Source organism: Protopterus annectens, chromosome 16.part0 (assembly GCF_019279795.1).
Source record: "Protopterus annectens isolate FY-2018-M chromosome 16.part0, PAN1.0, whole genome shotgun sequence".
Classification (NCBI taxonomy): domain Eukaryota; kingdom Metazoa; phylum Chordata; order Ceratodontiformes; family Protopteridae; genus Protopterus; species Protopterus annectens.
This window is the reverse complement of record NC_056750.1, coordinates 337,983,289-338,006,631: the sequence shown is the minus strand read 5'-3', so window position 1 is coordinate 338,006,631 and position 23,343 is coordinate 337,983,289. Positions and strand designations below refer to the sequence as shown.

Here is a 23,343-nt window from a genome sequence, read left to right as displayed (position 1 = left end):
GACTTGGACCGGATGATGCAAAGGTTCATCCAGGCCCAGCTGCAGATGGGAGTGCTTTTGCCTCCCCCCCCCCCCTCAGGGGGGGAGCTCGACACCTTTTTTCCACCCAATTGCTCCTTCTCCGACCCGCTACCCGGGTTCGGAGCAGAGCAGCCTTGGAGCCGGGGGTGGGTCGGCGCTGACAGTACTTGGTACTTCGGATCCGACCCTACCCTCGAGTCTGTCGGATCCAACCTCTCTGAGCCGTGGTCCGAGCTTCGGATCTGGGAGATTCAGTGTGCCTTCGGCTCCGTCCAGGTTGGAGCACACTGGTCCCTCGGATCCGACAGTCTCTGCGCCGGCTCCGATCCCTTCATCGGATCCGAGTGGGAGCTGACTTTCAGATCCATTGGAGAGTGGCTCTCCCTCGGCATTTGATGTTGTGGAGAGGGCTCTGTTGAGAGCATCCGGACCCCCGGTCCTTGCATTGACTCCTCCCTGCACTCCCTCTCTGCTGGGCCAGGCTTCCATCACCCGGCCAAAGGGACAGCCTGCTTCGATGTCACAGATAGTTCCATTGGAAAAAGATGTTGCTGGCGAGGCGTCCTCGGGCAGTCCCCCGAGAAAGCTCCCCGCAAGCATAAGTGCAAAAGAAGGCACGTGGACTCCCCTGAGTCCTTAACCGAGGACACGGACTTGGAGCAAGGGGAAGGCTCCCCAAGATCACCCCCTGAGGATGTCTCCTTTGGCGACATCATGGAGATGCTGAGAATCAGAGATGGGTGGTCTGCCCCCAAGTCTTCTTCTGACGAGTCCGTGTTTCTGGAGGCATTCGAGGCAGGCCCGTCTACCTCCTGGGTGTCCCCTCCAGCCGATCCCCTGGTGGACCTTATTACCACCAGGGCATGGAAGGATCCGGACACCGTGGAGCCAATACTGAAGCGACCGGATAGGACTCTTAGCCCCCCCCTCAGACCAGTCACATTGGAGTAAGGGCCCCCCTGTAGATGCCATGTTGACGGCGGCAGCCACAAAGAGGGAATTGGCTCAGGAGAGTCCCTCAGTCCATCCACCGAGCAGAGAGTCCCGTTTGATGGATCGCTTAGGGAAGCGAGTCTTTAGTTCAGCGACCTTCTCAGTAAGGTCTCTGAACTATATGGCACATGTCATCAGGATGCAGCGGGATCTTATCAAAGAATACGCTGCATCCCCCCCTGAGTCCAAGTCGGAGGAGGATAAACAATTGTACTCCACCCGAATGGCCACTCTGAGATCTATTTCAAACACCTCTATGCGGCTCTTGTCCCATGCCACAGAGGGAGCCGCTAGGGCCAGCGGAGCAGGCCTAGTCATGAGATGTCAGGCCTGGCTCAGTCATTGCGGCTTTACGGAGCCCTTTAAAGCGTCCTTCGCGAATGTGCCCTTTGATGGTTCTGCCCTTTTTGGCAAAACAGTTCGCGAGACGCTTGTCCAGCGAGAGAAGGACGGGAAGACGTTGTCTGCCGTCGGAGTCCACCTCTCTGCTCCCCAGCGGTCCTTTTCAAGGAACCAAAAGGGTCAGAAGATGTGGTTCCGGAAATCACAACATTCCCAACCAGCTCCGGACAACCAGTCCTACCGTGGCAGAGGTGGACAGGGAGGACGTCACCCCAGGGGCAGAGGGGCTCCGAGAAATTTCGGGTCCAGAGAACCTTTCTCTGAGCGGCCCGCGCAGCAGCCCTGAGGGGTTGCCCGGCTGCTCCAGTCTGGAAGCAGTCAGGGGGCATTTTTCGAAACATCTAGCGGCATGGGAGTCCATCACAACAGACTGCTGGGTGCTTCGCATCATATCCAGAGGGTACAAAATACCAATTCTCCATGTCCCCCAATCCAAGAACCTCCCCGATGTACCACCCGATCACAGGGAGGCTGCAGCCGCAGAAATACAGCAGCTGCTAAGAAAAAGAGCCATCCAGCCTGTCCTCCAAGACCAGCTCGGATTAGGGTTCTACTCCAGGTTCTTTTTGGTGCCAAAAAAGATGGGGGATCTGAGACCCATCCTAGACCTTTCCCGCTTGAACCTGTCAGTAACCAAGGAAAAATTCCGAAAGGTCACTCTTCAATCTATCCTCCCCCTTTTGAGGGAGAACGATTGGATGTGCTCTATAGACCTCAAGGATGCGTATTACCACATCTTAATGGACAAACGATCCAGGAGGTTAATTCGCTTCTGGTTGGGAGCCAGTCACTACCAGTTCAGGGTCCTTCCCTTTGGCCTCACCACAGCCCCCAGGGTGTTCACCAAAGTGTTAGCAGTGATTGCGGCCCACCTGAGACTCCAGGGAATTCAGGTCTTCCCGTACCTGGACGACTGGCTCCTGACCGCACCAACAAGGCATCTACTTTGCTCGGCCAGAGACTTCTTTCTCCATCTAGCCCCACAACTAGGCATTACTATCAATGTCGGCAAATCTCTACTGGCTCCAACACAGATCATAGAATTCATAGGTGCCAGAATAAACACCAGAGATTTGCGAGCCTTCCTAATTGCCGAGAGAATCAGAAATCTACAACTTCATGTGCGGGCTATCCTTCATTCAGAGGCTTCACCAGTGGAATTGATCCTGAGGGCACTAGGCTCCATGGCAGCAGCAATTACACTCCTTCCATGCCCGTTTGAACATGCGAGTCCTGCAATGGACTCTGTTAGTGCAATGGTCCTTCCTATCCCTTCCTCTCCACCATCCCATTGCTATCAACAAGGCTTGCAGAAGGGCGCTACTATGGTGGCTCCAAGCATCGAACTTCCATACGGGCCGTCCCTTCTGTACCCCTCCCCCTATCGCCACTGTGACCACGGACGCTTCCCGCCTCGGGTGGGGGGGGGGCATTACTCAGGCAGGACAGTCCAAGGCACGTGGAACGATACAGAGACCTCCCTGCATATCAACGTTCTGGAGATGAGAGCGGTGCTGTTGGCGTTGCAAGCACTTCAGAGCTTCCTCCCCGCAGGAACGATTGCAATTCACTTGGACAACATGTCAGTGGTCTGGTATCTCAACAAACAGGGGGGAACCAGATCTTATCCTCTTTGCCGCGAAGCCATGAGAGTGTGGGAATGGGCGATCTCCACCAACCGCTTTGATTGCAACGCACATTCCGGGGAGGACCAACATCCTAGCGGACAAGCTCAGCCGCACCGTTCTTACCCCTTACGAGTGGTCACTCAATCCTCTAGTAGCGAAGCAGATATTCGCAACATGGGGGCAACCCTGCTGCGATCTTTTTGCATCTCCATCAAATGCCAAATGCCACAATTTCTTCGCTCTAATCCCCCCACCAGGGGAATCTCCAAGAGACGCTCTGGTGCATGCTTGGCCACCCGGTCTATTCTATGCCTATCCTCCTCTTCCAATGATGATACAACTCTTACAGAAAGCCTCGCGGTTGGGGAGCAAGATGATTCTTGTTGCCCCATTCTGGCCTCGACAAATTTGGTTCCCTTACCTGTGGTCTCATTTTGTGAATCACCCTTGGATTCTAGATCCCATTCCGGATCTCATCTCCCATCCATTGGATTTGCCAACTCCAAACCTGGACAATCTGAAACTGACAGCTTGGTTGCTCCAGTTCCACTCCTAGTTAGGACTCCCGGTATCTCTTCACCAGTCAAAGCCATCCTCGTGGCAGCACATAAGCCCTCCACCAGGAAAGTATATCACAGCAAATGGAAACGTTTTTCCATCTGGGCAGAGCGCCGCGATCTAGATCCCTTTATGGCTCCTCTTCCATCCATTTTAGACTTCCTAACTGAACTCTTTCAAGAAGGCGCTAGTTGTTCAACTGTCAAAGTGCAATTGGCAGCCATTTCTCATTATCATGTGGGACATGATACAGAACCCTTGATGTCAGCCAAATTGTGTAAAACCTTTCTCAAGGGTACCTTTTTACTTAGACCTCCTGTAAAAGAAGCCGTACCCCCAAGGGATCTTACTTTAGTTCTTCAAGCCTTGACTGCTCCACCCTTTGAACCCGCTGCTTCAGTGGATCTCAAATTCTTGTCATGGAAAACAGCATTCCTTGTAGCCATTACTTCAGCGAAAAGAGTGTCGGAACTTCAGGCTCTTTCTGTAAAGCCTCCATACCTGATTTTTCACCCTGATAGAGTGTACCTCAGGATCAATCCCTCCTTTCTTCCCAAGATAGCATCAGAAACCAACATAAACCAATCCATAAATTTACCGGTTTTCTTCCCTAAATATCAAAATAAGGGTGAATACAAGCTGCACTCATTGGATGTTCATAGGCAGCTTCGTTTTTATACTCATAGGACGGCTGGCCATAGACAATCCGACCAGCTGTTAGTTTCCTTTGCCAAATTTAACTTGGGGAAAGCTATCTCTAAAGTATCTTTATCTCGCTGGATTTCCCAATGTATCCTACTAGCTCATCAAGCCTCGGGTAGACCCGCATCAGAAGGAGTTCGTGCTCATTCCACTCGCTCCATTTCTACTCCTGCGGCTTTCAAGTCTAGAGTTCCTTTGGATGATATTTGTTCTGCAGCCACTTGGGCTTCATCTCATTCCTTTATCAACCACTACAAGCTAGACCTGCTTTCTAGAGGGAGAGCATCCTTTCGCTCTGCGGAGCTTCGTAATATCCTTCCATGATGGCCACCCAGGGTGCAGGTAGCTGGGGACTCTGTCCCATAGGTTGCTGACAAATGAACAGTCCTACTTCAGATTTAGAAGTTATGTACTCACCATAACGTTCCATCTGAGTAGGTAGTTCATTTGTCTGCAACCCCCCCCCCCCCTCCTTCCCCCTGACCTTCTTTGGATCTATTAGTTTTTAGATATCCTTTGTTGGATATATATGGAGAGGCAAACTCGATCTGAGGTCATGGAGGGTTAGCAGGGGATTATGGGTGAAGGGAGGAGCTAGGAGCTCGGATCCATTAGCTTGAAACAAGTTGCCGGCTCGGATCCAATATCGGATCCGTAACCCCCACAGGTTGCAGACAAATGAACTACCTACTCAGATGGAACGTTATGGTGAGTACATAACTTCTAATTATTTCCCTGTGATTTTGCATTGTTGCCATTTTTTTGCATTAAACTGCTGCCCAGTTAAATTAACTGATATTGTGCATTTCTTAGTTGCCTGGTTGTTTGTGTAGCTAACAGATCCTCCATTTTGTTACACAATGAATGTTCTCTTATGTTAATTCATTCTATAATGTCTCCATATAGCTAATAAGTGATGTTAAGTTGTCAATCTCGCCTTCATTCTTGCTGGATGGGTTCGGAGCCGATCCTTGGCTCCGACTCGGCACTTGCTTTAGCTTGAGAACTCCTTTTACCAGCTCGAGGCAACCCTATATCCCATGATGCAAGGCGGAACTACCTCAGATCTCGTTTGCCGCTTAGCGAAAGAGGTCTCCTTTGCCAGCTGAGGTAAGTGATTTTCTTGGTAAAATCAGAAAAGCTTAGTTAGGGTTTTATTTTCCCCTTTTTATTCATAGTATAGTCTGTAGTGAGTTACAGCCCACCCTATTCCCTTGTTTTTCAAACTTTTATAACCTTTTTATAACCTTTAGTGTAAAGTTTTTAGTTAGGCCTAAAACCCCATTGGTTAATCCCTTCCTGTGTGTTGTGTGTAGGGGATTAATTTTGTGTGTTTGTTTGGGTTTGTGTGTGTTACTTCCTCCTAGGATATGTCTAGGGGAAGGCAAGGTCTCAGGCTTCAAGAAGTGTGACTCGTGCTGTCAGAAAATATCTCTGACAGACGGTCACACTTCTTGTGTTTATTGCCTGGGGCCTTTGCACCTGCAGGACTCCTGTGCTTTGTGTCACTCTTTTAGCCAGAGAGTCCTGCAGGAAAGGAGGAATACGCTTATCCTCCGTGGCTTACTTAAGCCAGAAGGTTCTCCCTCTAAAGCAGGGTCTGGGAAACCTTCTAAGCCACCGAAGGCTCAGGCTTCAGTATCCAAGCCTCCTCCGGTGGCTCCGGCTCCGTCGGAGCCGAGATCGCCCGCTGGAACCGATGTATCTACCATAAAAGTAGTAGGTTCGCACCGCTGGTTCCGATACCTTGTCTACTGTGGCCTTGTCGGCTCGGCTGGAGCCGACACCTTATCCAGCATTGGAGCCGAAACCTTCGCTCCATCTGGAGTTCAGGGACTTCGCCCGATGGCTTCGTCCCGAAGAGATCTCGGTCCCCTTCACTGAGTATCCACTCGGCCCGGGTCTCCTCTTTTGTCGGAGCGGAGCCATCGGAGCCAATCTTCGAGATCTTCCAGGCTGTCTGACCACGACTTAGAGAGGGTGGTAAGCAGGCTGTTGAAGTCTCAGGCACTGGCCCAAATGCTCCATAGCCCGTCTCAACAGACTTCGCTATAGCCTCACCCTTGAACTTCCTCCTCCGACTCCACACCAGAGTTCGGAGCCGGAGCTTCGGGACAGCGACTGTTTCGATGCCGGAGCCGATGCATCCTTCGCTCCGTCGTCTCGGCTCCGATCTCCTCCTTGAGGCCTTCCTTGGAGGGATCCGGTCGCCGGGTTTCCATTGTCGGCTCCGAGGGGCTAGTGGCATCGGACCCTTGTCCCACCCGCTCTCCCTCTCGGGCTTCGCTTTGGTAAGCTCGGCGCCGACATCGGCCTCGAGCCTTCCCTCTCATTGGACCCGGAATTCCTGTTTCCTCGAGCGGGATATTCCGCCTCCCGGGAGGGGAGCCTTTGAGGTGATGAGGAGTGTCCTGGCCTCTGAGCCTGGTCAACGGTCCATCCTCTAGCTCCTCCCTCATCAGTGCCTGCAGACGCCTCTTGCCAGCCTCTTGCTCTCAGGCCCAGGGATCCATCGCCCAGGTTTCCCCACTGGGAATTTCCTCCTCTTCCGAGGTTTCTCCTGATCCTGCAGGGGAACCCCTCGGAAGAGGACGTAAGAGGAAACACACAGACTCCCTGAGTCTACTAAATCTGATACCGACTTGGATGAGTCTGAGGGTTCCCCACGGTCCCCTCTGAGGATGTCTCCTTTTCAGACATCCTTGAGCTCCTCAAACAGAGGGGAATTGGCCTCCATTGACCCTCCGAGGATGAGTCGGTATACCTGGAGGCTTTGGATCCCGACCCTCCACCTCCTGGGTGTCTCCGCCTTCACCCACTTATGCAGGTAGTGGCTCGGAAGGCGTGGCTCCAGATTCTGTGGAACCTGTCCCCAGGAGACCATCCAAATTCATCACGGCCCCTTCGGACAAACAGTTCCTTTCCAAGGGTGTCTCTGTGGATGCTATGGTGGTGGCGGCGGCCACTAAGAAGGAACTGGCGGATCCTTCAGTACCTGTCCATCCTCCTAACAAGGATTCTAGGACCATGGACAGGTATGGAAAGTGGATGTTTTCTTCAGCGACCTTTGCTATGCGTTCGCTGAATTATCTTTGTCACTTCACCAGGCTTCAACGAGATATTCTCAAGGAACTGGGTGAAGTAGTCCAGGATCCTTCTGCTGTGGGGCTCAAGAAAAGATTGCCTTGCAGCTTGCAATCCTGAATTCCATATCTAACTCCTCCATGCGGCTCATATCCTATGCGGCCGATGGAGCGAGCAGGGCCGCAGGCACAGGAGTTGCTCTTAGACGCCAAGCCTGGATGCGGCTTTGTAATTTTGCGGACCCCTTTAAGGCGTCCTTCACTAATACCCCCTTTGATGGTTCGGCTTTGTTCAGACCTCAGGTGTGAGGACGGTAAAACTCTTTCTGCCGTTGGAGTCCAATTTTCCACTCCTTCTAGACCATATCCCAAGGGTCAGAAGGGGGGGGGAGATGTGGTTCCGTAAAGCCCAAGGAGCTACACCGGATGCACGTGGTCAGTTTACCCCCAGAGGCAGAGGGGGTAACAATAACAGACGCCGCCCTAGAGGCAGGGGGGGTCCTCAGAACCAGGGCAACAGGGAGTCTCTTCCTGAGAAGCCCTTTCAGCATCCCTGAGGTGTTGCCCGACTGTCCACCCTTGGAGGCAGTCGGGGGAAGGATTTCACTGTACCCAGTAGCCTGGCAATCCCTATCACAAGAGATGTGGGTACAGTCGATCATATCCGAGGGTTACAAAATCCCCTTCGAAGGTTTCCGACCTCTACAATCCCTTCTAGACATCTCACCCGGTCAAAGGGATTTGGCAGAACAGGAGGTTTCAAAGCTCCTAGAAAAAGAGCCGTCCAGACTGTGCCGCAGACCAGGTAGGATCCGCCTACTGAGATTCTTTTGGTCCCCAAAAGGACGGGAGATTGGAGACCAATATTAGACCTGAGCAATCTAAACAGATTTGTCAAGAAGGCAAGATTCCGGATGGTCACGCTTCAGTCCATTCTGCCCTTTCTGGGCAAGGACAACTGGATGTGCTCTATAGACCTTCAGGATGCGTACTATCACATAAAGATTCACAGACGCTCCAGAAGGTTTCTCCGCTTTCGGCTAGGGACCAGTCATTACCAATTCAGAGCACTGCCCTTTGGCCTCACTTCAGCCCCCAGAGTGTTTACCAAATGCATGGCAGTGGTCACAGCTCATCTGAGACGCCAAGGATTCCAGGTGTTTCCCTACTTGGACGACTGGCTCCTCTCCGCCACCACCAAGTGTCAGCTTCTTCAGTCCAGAGACTACACTCTACAGCTTTGCAGGAGTTTGGGAATTTCAGTAAATTTCGAAAAATCTTCTCTGCTGCCTTGCCAATCTATCACCTTTATAGGCGCAGAATTAAACACCGTCAAAATGTTAGCCAGACTAACAGATCAAAGAATTCTGGACATCCAAAAATTCATTCGGATTCTATTGCAAAGCAACAAGATCAAAGCCAGATTTATACTGAAGGTTCTAGGTCTTATGGCTGCGGCCATTGTTCTTCTACCACTGGCTCGCTTCCACATGCGCCTTCTGCAGTGGATGCTATTCACGCAGTGGCCGTACCACAGTCTCCGATGAGGCACGAAATCTTAGTCACACAGTCGCAGAGCTCATCTGAACTGGTGGATATCTTCCCTCTTCTTCATCAGGGCCGACCCTTTATTCCCCTCCTCCAGTTGCCACAGTCACTACGGATGCCTCTCTGATCGGGTGGGGGCATTATCAGGGCAGGATGGTCCACGGACGTGGCAACCCATAGAATACCATCTGCACATAAATGTCCTGGAGATGAGAGCAGTGCTTTTAACGCTGCAAGCCCTCAACGACTTTCTTCCCACGGGACTATTGCAGTACAAACGGACAACATGTCCGTGGTCTGGTACATCAACAAACAGGGCGGGACCAGGTCCTATCCGTTATGTCGAGAAGCTCTCAGACTTTGGCAATGGGCGATCTCTTCTCAGCGGTTTCTGATAGCAACGCACATCCCCGCAGGTCCAACCTATTGGCGGACAGGCTGAGCAGATCCATTCTGATGCCTCACGAGTGGTCTCTCAATCAATCTGTAGTGGATCAGATATTTCTGAAGTGGGGCACTCCTTGTTGCGATCTGTTTGCTACTCCTCAAAACAACAAGTGCCCCGATTTTTTCACTCTCTTTCCCTTCCAGGCCAACCCTGAGAGACTCTCTAACCCAGGATTGGCCCCGGGGACTTCTGTACGCTTTTCCTCCCTTTCCCTTGATTCCACAAGTCATTCAGAAAGCCACCGTTTTGAGGGCCAAGTTGATCCTCATTGCCCCATATTGGCCTCGACAAATTTGGTTTCCATCTCTGCATCGTCACCTTCTGGTGCAGCCCTGGCATCTGGACCCAGTTCCGGATCTCTTGATCCACCAGTCGGGTCAGCAGCACCGGGCCATTCATTCTCTCAACCTCACTGCTTGGTTGCTCCACTTCCTTCCCTAGCCAGGCTACCGATGATTTCTGACTCAGTCAGAGACATTTTAGTGTCTTCTTTGAAGTCATCCACTAGGACTGTTTATGCTAGCAAGTGGCGACGTTTTTCTATTTGGGCAAATTCCAGAAAAATTGATCCCTTTACTGCTCCTGTACATTCCGTTTTAGATTTCCTGGTGGAGGTTTTTCATTCAGGATCCTCGTCATCTACAGTCAAAGTACAACTGGCTGCTATTTCCAAGTGTCATGTTGGCTTGCATGACAATAACATTATGTCTCATAGATTATGCAAGGCCTTTCTGAGGAGTTTTTCTCCTAAAACCACCTATAAAGCATCCTCCTCCGCAATGGGATCTAAACTTAATGTTGGCATCCTTGATACTGCCTCCCTTCGAACCGTCTGCTTCATGTTCTTTGAAGTTATTGACCTGGAAAACTATATTTTTACTGGCTGTCACTTCTGCAAGAAGGGTTTCCGAGATTCAAGCTCTCTGCATTCGTTCCCCTTATTTGGTTTTTCATAAGGACAGGGTATCATTAAGAACTAACCCTTCCTTTCTCCCCAAAGTCGTGTCTCAAACCAATATTAACCAATCTATAGATCTACCAGTATTTTTCCCAAACTATTCCGACAGAGCTGAACAGAAACTGCATTTTTGGATGTCCATCGTCAGCTCAGGTACTATTTGCATAGAACTAAACAATTCAGAAAATCGGACCAATTATTTGTCTCCTATGCAGAAAACAGGATAGGTCTTCCAGTTTCTAAAGTGACCTTATCCAGATGGTTGACTTCCACCATTTCCTATGTGTACTCTCTCAGAGGCAAACCGCTATCTTCTAAACCAAAAGCACACTCAACCAGGAGTCTATCCACTTCTGCAGCCTTTCAGGATAGACTACCCATTGATACCATTTGTGCAGCAGCTACTTGGGCCACGCCTCATACCTTTGTCTCTCATTACAAGTTGGACTTGGCCTCCAGAGATAGGGCCAGTTTTGGTTGCACAGTTCTCAAGAGTCTGTTCCATTGAGCCACCCGGGATACAGGTGCTAGGACGCTGTCCCATCCAGCAAGAATGAAGGCGAGATTGACAACTTAACATTTAGAAGTTATGTACCTACCATAACGCTCCATGTTAGTTGTCTTCTCTCTTCTTTCTTAAGGCCCCTCCCTCCTTCCCCTGGCCTGGACAGATCTTGAAGAGTTCCTATTAGGTTGTTTTCCTCCTGAGCCTTCATATGAGGACTTCTATTAGGAACTTGTGTTCCTAATTATGTTAGGATAGTCTTTAGCAGGGTAGGTTAGCTACCAAACGAGATCCGAGGTAGTTCCGCCTTGCATCATGGGATATAGGGTTGCCTCGAGCTGGTAAAAGGAGTTCTCAAGCTAAAGCAAGTGCCGAGTCGGAGCCGAGGATCGGCTCCGAACCCATCCAGCAAGAAAGAAGGCGAGAGAAGACAACTAACATGGAACGTTATGGTAGGTACATAACTTCTAATTTTCCCTGTGACATTCCACACACTTTCTACTTTTACAACTTAATCTTACATTAAAGTAGAGAATGTGAAGTTATTCTATCTTGCCTTCATTCTCACTTATGGGTTCGGATCCGATCCTCTGCTCCGACTCGGCCAGATGCTAAAGCTCGACATCTTCAAACAGCTCGTGGCGTACTCCCTATCCCATGATACAGTAGTGCTTCCCTCCGATCTTGTTTGCTGCTGCAACAGATTGGGTGTTCGTCGAACAGCTCAGGCCAGTATTGGAAAACATTTGATATTTTTCTAGATAAACATTTTTTCATACTTTGTTGTTAGTCATTAGATTACATTTAGCTACTTGAGACACTTGCCTCTTTTGTTAGTAATAATTAGTTTAGAGTGCTTTTCTCATTTTTCTTCAGGCTGTTAATATCTATACACAGGCCTAGAAATAGAGACTATTTAACTAGACTAGTTAGATTAAGATAACTTAGATTTAGATAACTTTGCTCCCTATCCTTTCTGCTTTATCAGTAGCCCGATTTTTATTAGGGCATTAATACTTCTATTTTTTGCTGTCAGTTGCAATTGCATTTTATTAAGCCCTGTGGTTTTTATTAAGGTTATAGTAGGGTAGTGTTAGACCCTCTTTTATTGGAGCTGTTTTTTGAGATATATATATATATATATATATATATATATATCTGTGTGCTGTGTGTTATACATTTATATTGGTATAAAGAGCTAAAGTTTTCTGCTTTGGGTAATTTACAGTTGACAAGAGTGATGTCTGTAAAAGCTAAATCTGAGTTTAAGAAATCTCCAAAATCTGGACAGATGATGTCAGTCCAGATGGGCATACAAATTGTGTTTATTGTTTAGGTGAGCTTCACCTTCAGGAAAATTGTGCCATCTGGCACTCTTTTTGCTCTCGCGTTCTTCATGAATGCAAGAGTAAACTAATAGCAAGAGGTCTGTTGAAGTCTTCCTTTCAAGAAGCCTTAGGGAAGGACAAGTCCACTAAGTCTTCCAAAACCATATCAAAAGGCTCATCGACTTCCACATCTAAATCTAGCAAGACTACCACCTCGGCTCCTAAGCCTATGGAGCTGGAGATTATTGCTGTCAGTTGGAGCCAGTCCCCAGCATTGGAGCCGGTATCGCCCACTTTAAAATCTCCTATTCTGCAATCCGAGATATCATCTATTGCTTCCTGGTCCTCAAGACTATTGGATAAGGATGTGGATCGAGTGATAGAGACTTCTGCATTCACAGGCACTAGCAAAAATTCTGTCTGGTTCGACCCTTAGGACTTCAGAACAGACTCAGACTTGACCATTTTTTTCAGTTCCTCCTCCGATTCAGAGCCAGAGTATTCGGAACCGATGATTGTGGAACTGCCGGAGCCGACACTCATTGAGCTTTCAATTCCGACTACTCTGACCTCTTCGGTACCAACCTTAGAGTGTAGGAGTCGACACTCACTGGTCGGATCTGGAGAGAGGGTAGTCCTACTGATCTTTCGATGCCGACGCTGCCTCTCGGGGCCTCAGTTCAGGTGAGCTCAGCACCTACCTCTGGCTCTGAGCTCACGGTTTTGGCACCACAGAGACTGCTTGTTTCTACGGATATGGGCATCTCTTCGGACCGGAGCCCTGGGGCTTTCGATGTTATGATGAGTGTGTTGTCCCCTCGGGCACCCACGTCATCGGTACCAGCAATCTCCTCCCTAAAATTCTTGTGTCTGTTTCACTGATCTCTCCAAAGCGTAGAGACTTGGAGTCTCAGGCCCCCCCCCATCGGGTGAGCCCTGTTCTTCTGGGACCTTCCCAGAAGCTCCTTCTTGAGGAGGTTCCCAGGAAGAGAATTTGCAAGAGAAAGCATCTGTCATGTCAGATACTGACTTAGATGAGTCAGAAGGGTCCCCACGGACCCCCTCTGAAGATATCTCTTTTGATGATATCTTAGAAGTCCTAAAAGAGAGGGGTGGCTGGCATCCCCTTAACTCTACTGATGGAGTCAGTACTCCAGAAGGCTTTCGGGTCTCAACCCTCGTCCTCTTGGATGACTCCACCCTTCGATGAGTTGATGGACCTTCTCTCTCGAAAGGCGTGAGAGTCCCCGGATACCATAGAACCAGTCCCTCGGTGGCCGAATAAATTTATAATGTCACCTCAGGACATGGCTTTCCTTACCAAAGGATTACCCGTTGAAGCTATGGTGGTGGCCACCAAGGAAGCCTCCACATCTGTTCATCCTCCTAATAGAGATTCTAGGATCATGGACCAATACGGAAAGTACATGTTTAGTTCAGCAGCCTTTACTCTTCGATCCCTAAACTATCTCACACGTTTTACCAGACTACACAGAGATCTCCTTAAGGAGTTAGGAGATACTCTACAGGGTGCAGTAACTGCCGGGGTCTCAGATAAGGTAACCTCCCAGCTTGCTATCCTAAATTACCTTATAAAACTCTTCCATGCATCTGATTTCATATCCAGGTGATGTAACGAGTAGGGCAGCGGGTACAGGAATTGCTTAGGAGACACTCCTGGATGCAATTATGTTCCTTTGCAGAGCCCTACAAGTCATCCTTTGTAAACATCCCCTTTGATGGTTCTCCACTTTTTGGACCGAAAGTGAGGGAAACTCTTTCCAGGTGTGAGCAAGATGGAAAGACTCTGTCTGCCATAGGAGTCCATTTTTCCACCTCTACCAGATCTTATCCTAACGGTCAGAAGAGTGGGAAAATGTGGTTCCATAAAGCCCAAGGAGGTTTCTTTGACACACATGCTGAAACTCCCTCTAGAGGCAGAGGTGGGGGCAATAATGGGAGACGCCATCCACGTGGCAGAGGGGCCTTGCAAAATCAGGGTGACAGGGATCAGTTCTTTGGCAAGCCCTACCAGTGCTCCTGAAAGGAGGCCCATCTGTCCATCTCTGGAGGCAGTCAGGAGACGCTTATCTTTGTACCCAGACACCTGGCTAAAAATCACAAAAGATTGGTGGGTACAAAGCATAATATCCAGAGGATACACCATTCCCTTTACTACCCCTTCACCCCCTGTGAAAAAAATCCCAGATGTTCCACCCAGTCACAGGGAACAGGCAACCATAGAGATTACAAGGTTGCTGGAAAAAGAGTCATCCAACCAGTCTCACCAGATCAGAGAGGATCTGGAAGTTACTCAAGGTTCTTTTTAGTTCCAAAGAAAACAGGGGACTGGAGACCAGTTTTGGATCTCAGCAGGTTAAACAAATCTGTTAAGAAAACAAAGTTTCGGATGGTCATGCTACAGTCTATACTTCCTTTTCTAGGAAAAGACGATTGGATGTGCTCAATAGATCTCCAGGATGCATTCTACCATATAAAGATGGCCAGACCATCCAGGGATCATCTGCGTTTTTGTCTGAGAGCCAGTTACTTTCAGTCTCACTACAGCCCCCAGAGTGTTCACCAAATGCATGGCAGTAATCATGGCTCACCTGAGGCGGTTAGGATTCCAGGTGTTTCCATATTTAGACGACTGGCTCCTCACCGCCACCACCAAGCATCAACTCATATACACAAGGGCGACAACCTTAGATCTTTGCAGTTGATTGGGGATTACTGTAAACTGAGACAAATCTGCTTTACAGCCATCCAGACGGTACCGTCTTTGTAGGAGCAGATCTCAACACAGTTTCCATGACCATAAAACTTCCAATGGAAAGAGTGGTGAGTCTTCGAAACAAATTATGAATCTCATCCCCAAACAGAGATCCCCAGTTTCAGCAGTGCTCAAATTACTAGGGACCATGGCAGCAGCCATCATTACTATTCCATTAGGCCGAATGCACATGCGGATACTGCAATGGCTGGTTTTCATACAGTGGTCTTATCAGGAACTTCCACTGTCTCACCACATTATAATAAAGTCATGCAACGAGGATCTTCTTTGGTGGCTGACCTCTTCTCAAGTGACAATAGGACGTCCCTTTGTTCTTCTAATCCTGGTTGCCACAGTGACCACGGAACCTCCCTGATAGGTTGGGGGGGGGGGGCATTTTCAGGGAAGAACAGCCCAAGGGATATGGGAGAATCACAAGGCTCATCTGCATATCAATGTCCTAAAAATGAGAGCGGTACCTCTAGCATTGCAGCCCTTTCAAAACTTTCTACCTCTAGGGACTACTGCAATACAGACGGACAACATGTCAGTGGTTTGGTACATTAACAGGGAGGAACCTGATCATACTCCTTATGTCGAGAGGCTTTGAGAGTTTGGCAGTGGGCAATATCCACCCAGTGCTTTCTGACAGCAACACACATTCCAGGGAGGTCCATTGTGATAGCAGACAAGTTGAGCAGAGCAATACTGTCTCCTCACGAGTAGTCCCTGAAAGAAGAAGTAGCAGAAAGTATATTCTGCAGATGGGGCCAGCCTTGCTGTGACCTCTTTGCAACCCCCACCAACAATAAATGCAGCAACTACTTTGTCCTGATGCCCATCTCAGGAGATGCCCCAAGGGATGCACTTGTGCACAGTTGGCCTCTGGGACTTCTTTATGTTTTTCCCCCATTTCCTCTGATACCCAAATTTTTACAGAAAGTCAGCACTCTGGGAAGGACCATTATTCTGCTAGCCCCTTACTGGCCTCGTCAAATTTGGTTCCTCTTTCTGCAGCCTCATCTACTGGAAGAACCATGGATCCTGGACCCAGTTCCAGATGATCTGATACATTCATCAGGGGTTCTTCATCCTGCAGTTCATACCCTAAAATTGACAGCTTGGCTGCTCCAGTTCCACAATTTATCACCTGCAGCACAGAACATACTAATTTCCTGTCATAAATCTTCTACTAGGAAACTATACCTGTTGTTCCATATATTGTTTCGATTTCTTCCATTCTAGAGTTTCTGACTAAACTGTTTCATGGAGGAGCGGCTGCAGTAATCCTTTGAGTTCAATTGGCAGCAATCTCTAAATTTCATATTGGTAATCAACAGACTCTCATCATGTCACATAGACTTTCTAAAGCATTTCTTATGTGTACTATTCACTTAAGACCGCCTATTAGAACCCCATCTGCTCCATGGAATCTCAATTTTGTGCTCTCACGGATCATTTTACCCCCCTTTGAACCTGCATCATCCTGTGATTTGAAATACCTGTTATGGAAGACTGTTTTCTTAGTAGCTATTACTTCCGCTTGAAGAATTTCGGAATTACATGCCTTGTTCATCAAACCCCCATACTTGATTTTTCATAATAATAGAGTAACACTGAAAATAAACCCTTCATTCCTACCTAAGGTTTGTTCTGAAGCAAATCTTAACCAGACTATAGAATTAACTGTGTTTCTTCTCAAATATACAATCAAAATGGAACACATATTGCACAAACTCGACATCCACAGGCAACTTCGATTCTATTTAGAGAGGACTAAGGACTTCAGAAAATCGGATCAACTTTTTGTCTCATTTTCAGATTCAAAGAAGGGTACTCCGGTGGTAAAAAACACTATCAAAATGGTTGTCCAATTGTATTTCTTTCACATACAACTCTTCGCAGATGACATTAAATCGTAAAGTCAAAGCCCACTCAACCAGGGCAATTTCCAGTTCTTCAGCCTTTCTGGCACAGCTCCCTATAGATACCATTTGTGCATCAGCCACATGGTCCACACCTCATACCTTTATCACTCATTACAAATTGGATAAGGCCTCCAGGGACAGGGCCTCCTTTGGTTCTCTGGTTCTGAGAAATATACTTCCATGTGCCACCCAAGAAGATGGTGCTTGAGATGCTTACCCATCAGTGAGAATGAAGGCGAGATAGAACAACTTCACATAAAGAAGTTATGTACCTACTATAACATTCCATGTGAGTTGTTCATCTCGCCTTCATGCTTGTGTCCCACCCACCAACCCCCTACCTTTAAAGTCTTGAGGGCCGGGAAGTTTAAACAAGTCTTAGTAATACTTTGTCCTTATCTACGGTATTCTTATTTCAATACCTATATTCTTTAGTTATCAGTATGATTGGGAAAACAAGATCTGAGGGAAGCACTATTGCATCATGGGATAGGAAGTAGGCCACGAGCTGTTTGTAGACCTCGAGCATTAGCATCTGACAAGTCGGAGCTGAGGATCGGCTCCCAACCCATCAGTGAAAATGAAGGCGAGATGAACAACTCACATGGAACGTTATGGTAAGTACATAACTTCTTTTTTTTGGTTGGTTTTCTAGTCTGAATGTATATTTGCTGAGAGCAATAGTGGTTGTTTAGTGACCAGGAATAATTTACTTGTTTCTGGGGGGGGGGACTTTATTGGCTAGAATTCTAAATACTTGCTTATTAGTTCTTTCACTTTTACACTAAGCTTATCACTTGGTGGCAGCACCTTGCAACTCTGTAGGTGACAGTTGCAAGTACTTACATTTTTGAATTCTCTCTTTGGAACCTTACTCAACTCCAGCTCAAAATTTTAGCGTTGTAAACCGCAGAGTTAAGCAATTGGGTATACCTTTGCATGTCTGAAACTGATCTCCTAGCCTTTATATACAGATTTGCTACCTACCTTGTGTTGGTGCTCAGACTAAATTGTCTCTGTTAATACTTACAAGTACTACTGTGCACCAACTCAGCACCTTAACTGAGCCAAAACACTTCCCTGAGTTAGTTGTGCAAAGAGGCTGTGGTTTGCACTAAGAGGCAGTTGCTTTTTGTGTGTAAACTTAGATTGTTTTTTTAGATAAATTCCACTCCAGTAAGTTAGCTTCAAACATCATAGATTTATTGTATTTATTTTGTTCTAGTTTGATGACTGGGGAAGTCCACTGGGCTTTGAAAGGCCCATTTTCAGTGGAGGCCGGGGGAGATGAGCTCCATGACACAATTACAGTAATAAGTCGATTACAATTCAAAAATGCCAAACATATTTTCAATAGTAAGTTAGATCCATCATTAAGAGGACATTGTTCAAAACAACAGACATATAGTACATGTTACATTATAACTTATTGAATGTAGCTGTTCAAAACAGACATAAACAGTACATGTTGCAGTACAACTTGGTGAATTTAGCATAAGTAGGTGTTAGAATAATATATAGGTCTAGTGGTAGTGAAGATTTGTTCTATAAGCAGAGTGAACATAGTATTGTATTTACAGAGAATGTATTAGTAATATAGAGGATGCAAGAGATGAGCAGAGTGTTAAGTGTGAATGATGAATTACAAAGTGGGAAATCATGTGGGAGAAGAGCAGGGGCAAATCCACTTGGAGGATAGATATGAGTGAAGGAGGGATTTGAAGTTGGTGGGATTTGCAGAGTTCCAAAGTTTGGCTATAGAGTAAGATAGCAGGAAGCGGCCAGGGGGCCTAGAGTGTTTGTGAATTTTTAATAGGTTTTGATTTTCTGATCTAAGTGGACGATTTGGAATATAGGGGGATAAGGTGAAGGAGAGAGTTGGACAGCTGGATGGTTTGAAGATGAGTTTGTGAGCTGTGGAGAGTTTTAGCAGGTTTAGGTAGTTTGGTAACTCAAGCCATTGAAGGGATTGAAGAGAAGAGGCAGTGATGGGATGAATATTTGGAGTTGGTGGCAAATTTGCTGATTTTATTGTAGAAGGATTCTAACTTGGATTGTAAACCCATTTGGAGATTGGTGATCAGGGGGGCACCATATGTGAGAGAGGGGAGAAGGTAGGAGGAGGCTAAGGTCTTTCTGGTTGCTGGAGTAAGGAAGCTGTTATGTCTATACAAGAGTACTAATTTCTGATGAGTTTTTTTAATAACTATTTATATGGATGTCGAATTTTAGATGATCATCGGTTATGACACAAAGGAGCTTTGTGTGAGATACGATTTCAATGGGGGGTGTTTTGAGTTAATATTATGGAGGCATTATCAATGCTGGAAGTTCTGGAGGGAGTAAATACCATTAGTTTGGTTTTGGTCGAGTTTAGGGCAAGGTGGTTGCTCTGCATCCAAGTTTCAGTTTTTGAAAAGGCTAACTGAGTTTTTAATAGCAAGTCAGAGGGGGTGTCAGCAGTACAGATGATAGTGGAGTCATCTGCCTACTGAATTACAAGGGAATTTGGAATGGAGAGATGAAAGGCGTTAACGAAAATGTTGAAAAGAAGGGGGCCTAGCACAGATCCTTATGGTACACCGGTGGGGGTATGTAGGAAGGAGGATATTGAGGATTTCCATTTTACAGCTTGGAGTCTTTCAGAGAGGTAACTAGAGAACCAAGATAGTGTAGAGGGAGAAAGGTTGAGAGTGGAAAGTTGTGATGAGAGTATGGGATGGAAGACTGTGTCTAAGGCTTTAAAATAGGTCTAGGAATAAGGAAGATACTAATTTGCCAGTGTCACGGGCCTGGTTGATGGATTCAATGAAGGACAGAAAAGCTATAGTGGTACTATGGCCAGGGCGGAAACCATTTTGGGTGGGGGTGAGGAGGTTTTTGTGTGTTAGATGTGACATTAGTTTGGTATGAATACATTTTTCTAGTATTTTTAAGAGTGGGAAGAGAATAGCAATTGGCCTAAAGTTGGTGGTGGTATAGTTTTTACCACCCTTGTGGAGTGGAATGATGAATGCGTGTTTCCAGATAGATGGGACGTGGCATTCTTAGATGGACCTGTTTATTAAAATGGAGATAGGTAGGGCTATGCTTGTTGGCTTCAAGTTTGAGGAAGAAAGGGGCAAGTTGTCTGGTGCAGAAGAGCAAGGTTTTAGTTAGGATAGGAGTTTTTTTTATGATGCTTGTGGGAACAGGGTTGAGTTTGAAGGAGGGTGGATGTTGTATGCTGTCAGAAGGATGTGATGAGGGTGGGGAGAAAGAGCTAGGTGGAATGTTGGGGAAGGACGTGGTTAGTTTAGCTATACAGTCCACAAAGAAGGAGTTGAATAATGTGGCAGTATCGAGTTCAGAGAGATTTGGGTTGTGGCAGGGGTTGTCTGTTTCTGGGATGGAGGAGATAGTATTCTGGAATTGTTTAGGATTGGAGAGTTGTGCTGATTGGAGTCTGGTGTAGTAGGATTTTCAGTCTTTAGTTATTAGTTTTTTTATGGAATTTTGGAGCTGTTTGTATTCTACTAGGGTAGTGGGTAGTTTGTTGATGTGGAACTGCTTCCACTTTTTATCCCGTAGTGTCATGGTTTTGTTTACTTTCTTTTGATAACCAAGGAGATATTTTAGATTTGACTCATTTGGTTCTAAGAGGAGCATGGTAGTTAAGTAGATTTAGAAAGGCTTCATTGAAGTAGGTGATAGCATTGTTGAGGGGCAGGGTTTTTAAGGGGTTCCAGTTGATTAGGCTTAGACAATCGAATATTTGAGGGTTGAACTTAGAAAGGTTACGGGTTTGGATATAGTGGTGTTGCTTGAGGAGTAGAGATGGTTGCCGAACTGTGAAGGTGGTCACTGATAGGGTCAAGGTGGGTGCCAGAGGATGATATTAGGTTGGGGTGGGATACTAATATCCAGTCAAGGGTGGTGCCTGAATTTCCATTTTTGTTAGCTCTAGTAGGGGCATTAATTATCTGGGTAAAATTAAAGAGACTGATTGCATGAGAAGGAGGTTTAGAGTTGATGTTAGCCCAGTTAATGTTTACGTCACATAGGATAAAGGTTTCTTTTTTGAAGGTGGAAGAGAACCAGGAGAGGATATCTTCAAGTATTGGAATGTTATTTTGGCCTGCGGGAATGTAGATGGTGACTGTGCATATAGTTTTGTGATTATTAATCTTTAGAGATGCTATGGTTAATTCTGAGTTAGAGAAAGTAGGGATAAGGTTGATTACCTATTATATTCTTGAAATCAGACATTGTCGACACGAGAATAGCGAAAGTGCAGAACGTTGAACGGGTAAACGGAAATGTCTGTAAGGGGAGATTTCTGTTTATTTCAATGTACTGCAGTCTCTGAGTTGGTATATTTAAGTAGCAGGGGGTGCAAGGGGCTTTCCCCCCTGCCTACACCCTTTAAATTTTCTTTTTCTTTTTTATTTATTTTTCATGAACATTCAAAATTTTAATGGTTTGATCATTAAAGGTCGACCTTTACTGATTCAAACCATTAAACTTTCGATGTTGTAATATAGACCCATAGTGTTGATATATGATGTTACTGTGTTGGCAGAGGAGTAAACTAAGGCTACTCCACCTCCTTTCTTAAAGGGTCTATCATTGCGGATTGTTTGGTAGCCAGGTGGAAGTATTTCACTGTCAAGTTGGGTAGATGATATTTTCCCCTTTAGCCCACATCAATAATCGTTTGGAAACATTTATTTCTAGTTTCTATCTGTCAGTATAGCCAGCATAGTAGAAATGGGCATACTGAGACAATGTAGCAATTGTGTCATGTTTACTGACAACCACCTATTACTTAAACTGACACAGTGTATGACAGGTGTAGTGATACAATATTATTGAAAACAAAGCTCTCAATATGAAGCCACTGAAATTACAAGCAGGTTGTTAGTATTACACACATCTAAGACCAACCTACATATGGTGAGCCTCTTAAAAGTAACCTACCTAAACCACAAATGACTTTTCTGTCTAGACCATGTGAAGAAAGACATGAAAAAGCTCTCAGAATGTCTATCAGAGGAAGATATGAACCTAGTCTTGAGCAGCGTTGTACTATCACCAAGAATGATCTAGCAATATGAACAAAATCTTAATGACTTCAGCAGCTGGCTTAACTTCTAATGTAATTCAAAGAGAGCATAATATGTATCTGCCTTAGAGGTGGTGGTAGACAGTTCTGACTTCAATGCCATGGATGGCCTGTACCTATCCCTCAAGGCTGGATGACCTGTACCTATCCCTCAAGGCTTTCATTTACTGGCTAGATCCTTGTCCAGACCCATAGTACCTTTTTTAGGCAAAGTAAATTTCCTAAAGCTTCCAGCATAACAAAACATAACTTGAATAATATAAGGGTATTGCGTCTCAAAGCTAGGAGTCAAACCACAAAGAGATTATTTTTCTGTGACAGAGCAGTGTTCAGATGGTAATATGTCTGACTCTTAGGTATAATGAACAGAAGTGTTTAATCTTGATTGATGTATGTTTTACAGGATCATTTGCTGTAGAGGTGTGACATCTGTGGTAAGATGCAGTTTTCAGATTCAACTATTGAACCGCAAATGTGGACCATGTCATAGCTGCTGGATTTCCTGTAGAAAGTTATTAAATAAGTGGCATTAATTATTTTGGTCTTAACTTTCAAATATTTGTAATAGGTGATGTAAGTATATGTTAGTGTTCAATAGATTTTGAAGTAGCCCACAAACCAAAAAAGATCAGGCAAATATTTTTTGTTATTAAAGAACTCTCCGGTTGATATTGGATGTAGAAGGTAGTTTTTGCCAGTTGAGGTACATCCATTTTGTTCTGAGTTGAAACCATAGAAACAATCTCAAATATAATGGTGGGAGACTGGAAGGTCACTGTATATGGTGTAATTTTTGGGCTCATTTCTTTAGTGGTAAGTGCAGCTCCCACAGTACAGAAAAGTAAAATGATTATGTAATCTCAATATATGGATAACAATCCTGTGCTTTAAATTTAGATGATTTAGCAAATTACTTTTCAAACCTTGTTTTTAATTTGTGTGTTGTATGTCTTCATGTTTAATGAAATTAAGAAATTCATCACTAAATGTTAGTTGTGCACCTACTTGTGGATCAGCTAGAGTATGAACAAGGTTGTTTATTCTTTGAACCAAACAATTTGTTTCAGAATTTTGTGAATGTGTAAATAACAATGGGAGCCACATATTTGATATCTTTGTTGTAAGTTTTTTCATTGAAGTTGTTAGTGACATGACAATAGATGCAATGTTGTACAGAAAATGCAATTAAAATGAGGGAGTCTACATATAATGCTTAAAATGCAAGAACCTTATTTTGGTGGGTGAATTTAGTTATTTGGAAAGTTTTGTTAAGAGTAAAGATGTATGACATGTGGTGACCCTGATAGGGGAGCACTGAGTAGGATTCTTGTTGAGTCGCCGAAGGCAGTTTCAGAGAATGT

At 46.0% G+C, this 23,343-nt stretch overlaps 1 protein-coding gene and 1 pseudogene across 1 annotated transcript in view; one reads left to right on the top strand and one right to left on the bottom strand.

Annotated features, from left to right (window-relative positions):
• Nucleotides 1–21,126, bottom strand: part of LOC122791040 — a 32,591-nt pseudogene extending 11,465 nt beyond the window's left edge.
• Nucleotides 1–23,343, top strand: part of NUP188 (nucleoporin 188) — a 3,305,077-nt gene that overhangs the window by 3,154,252 nt on the left and 127,482 nt on the right. The window lies entirely within an intron of this gene.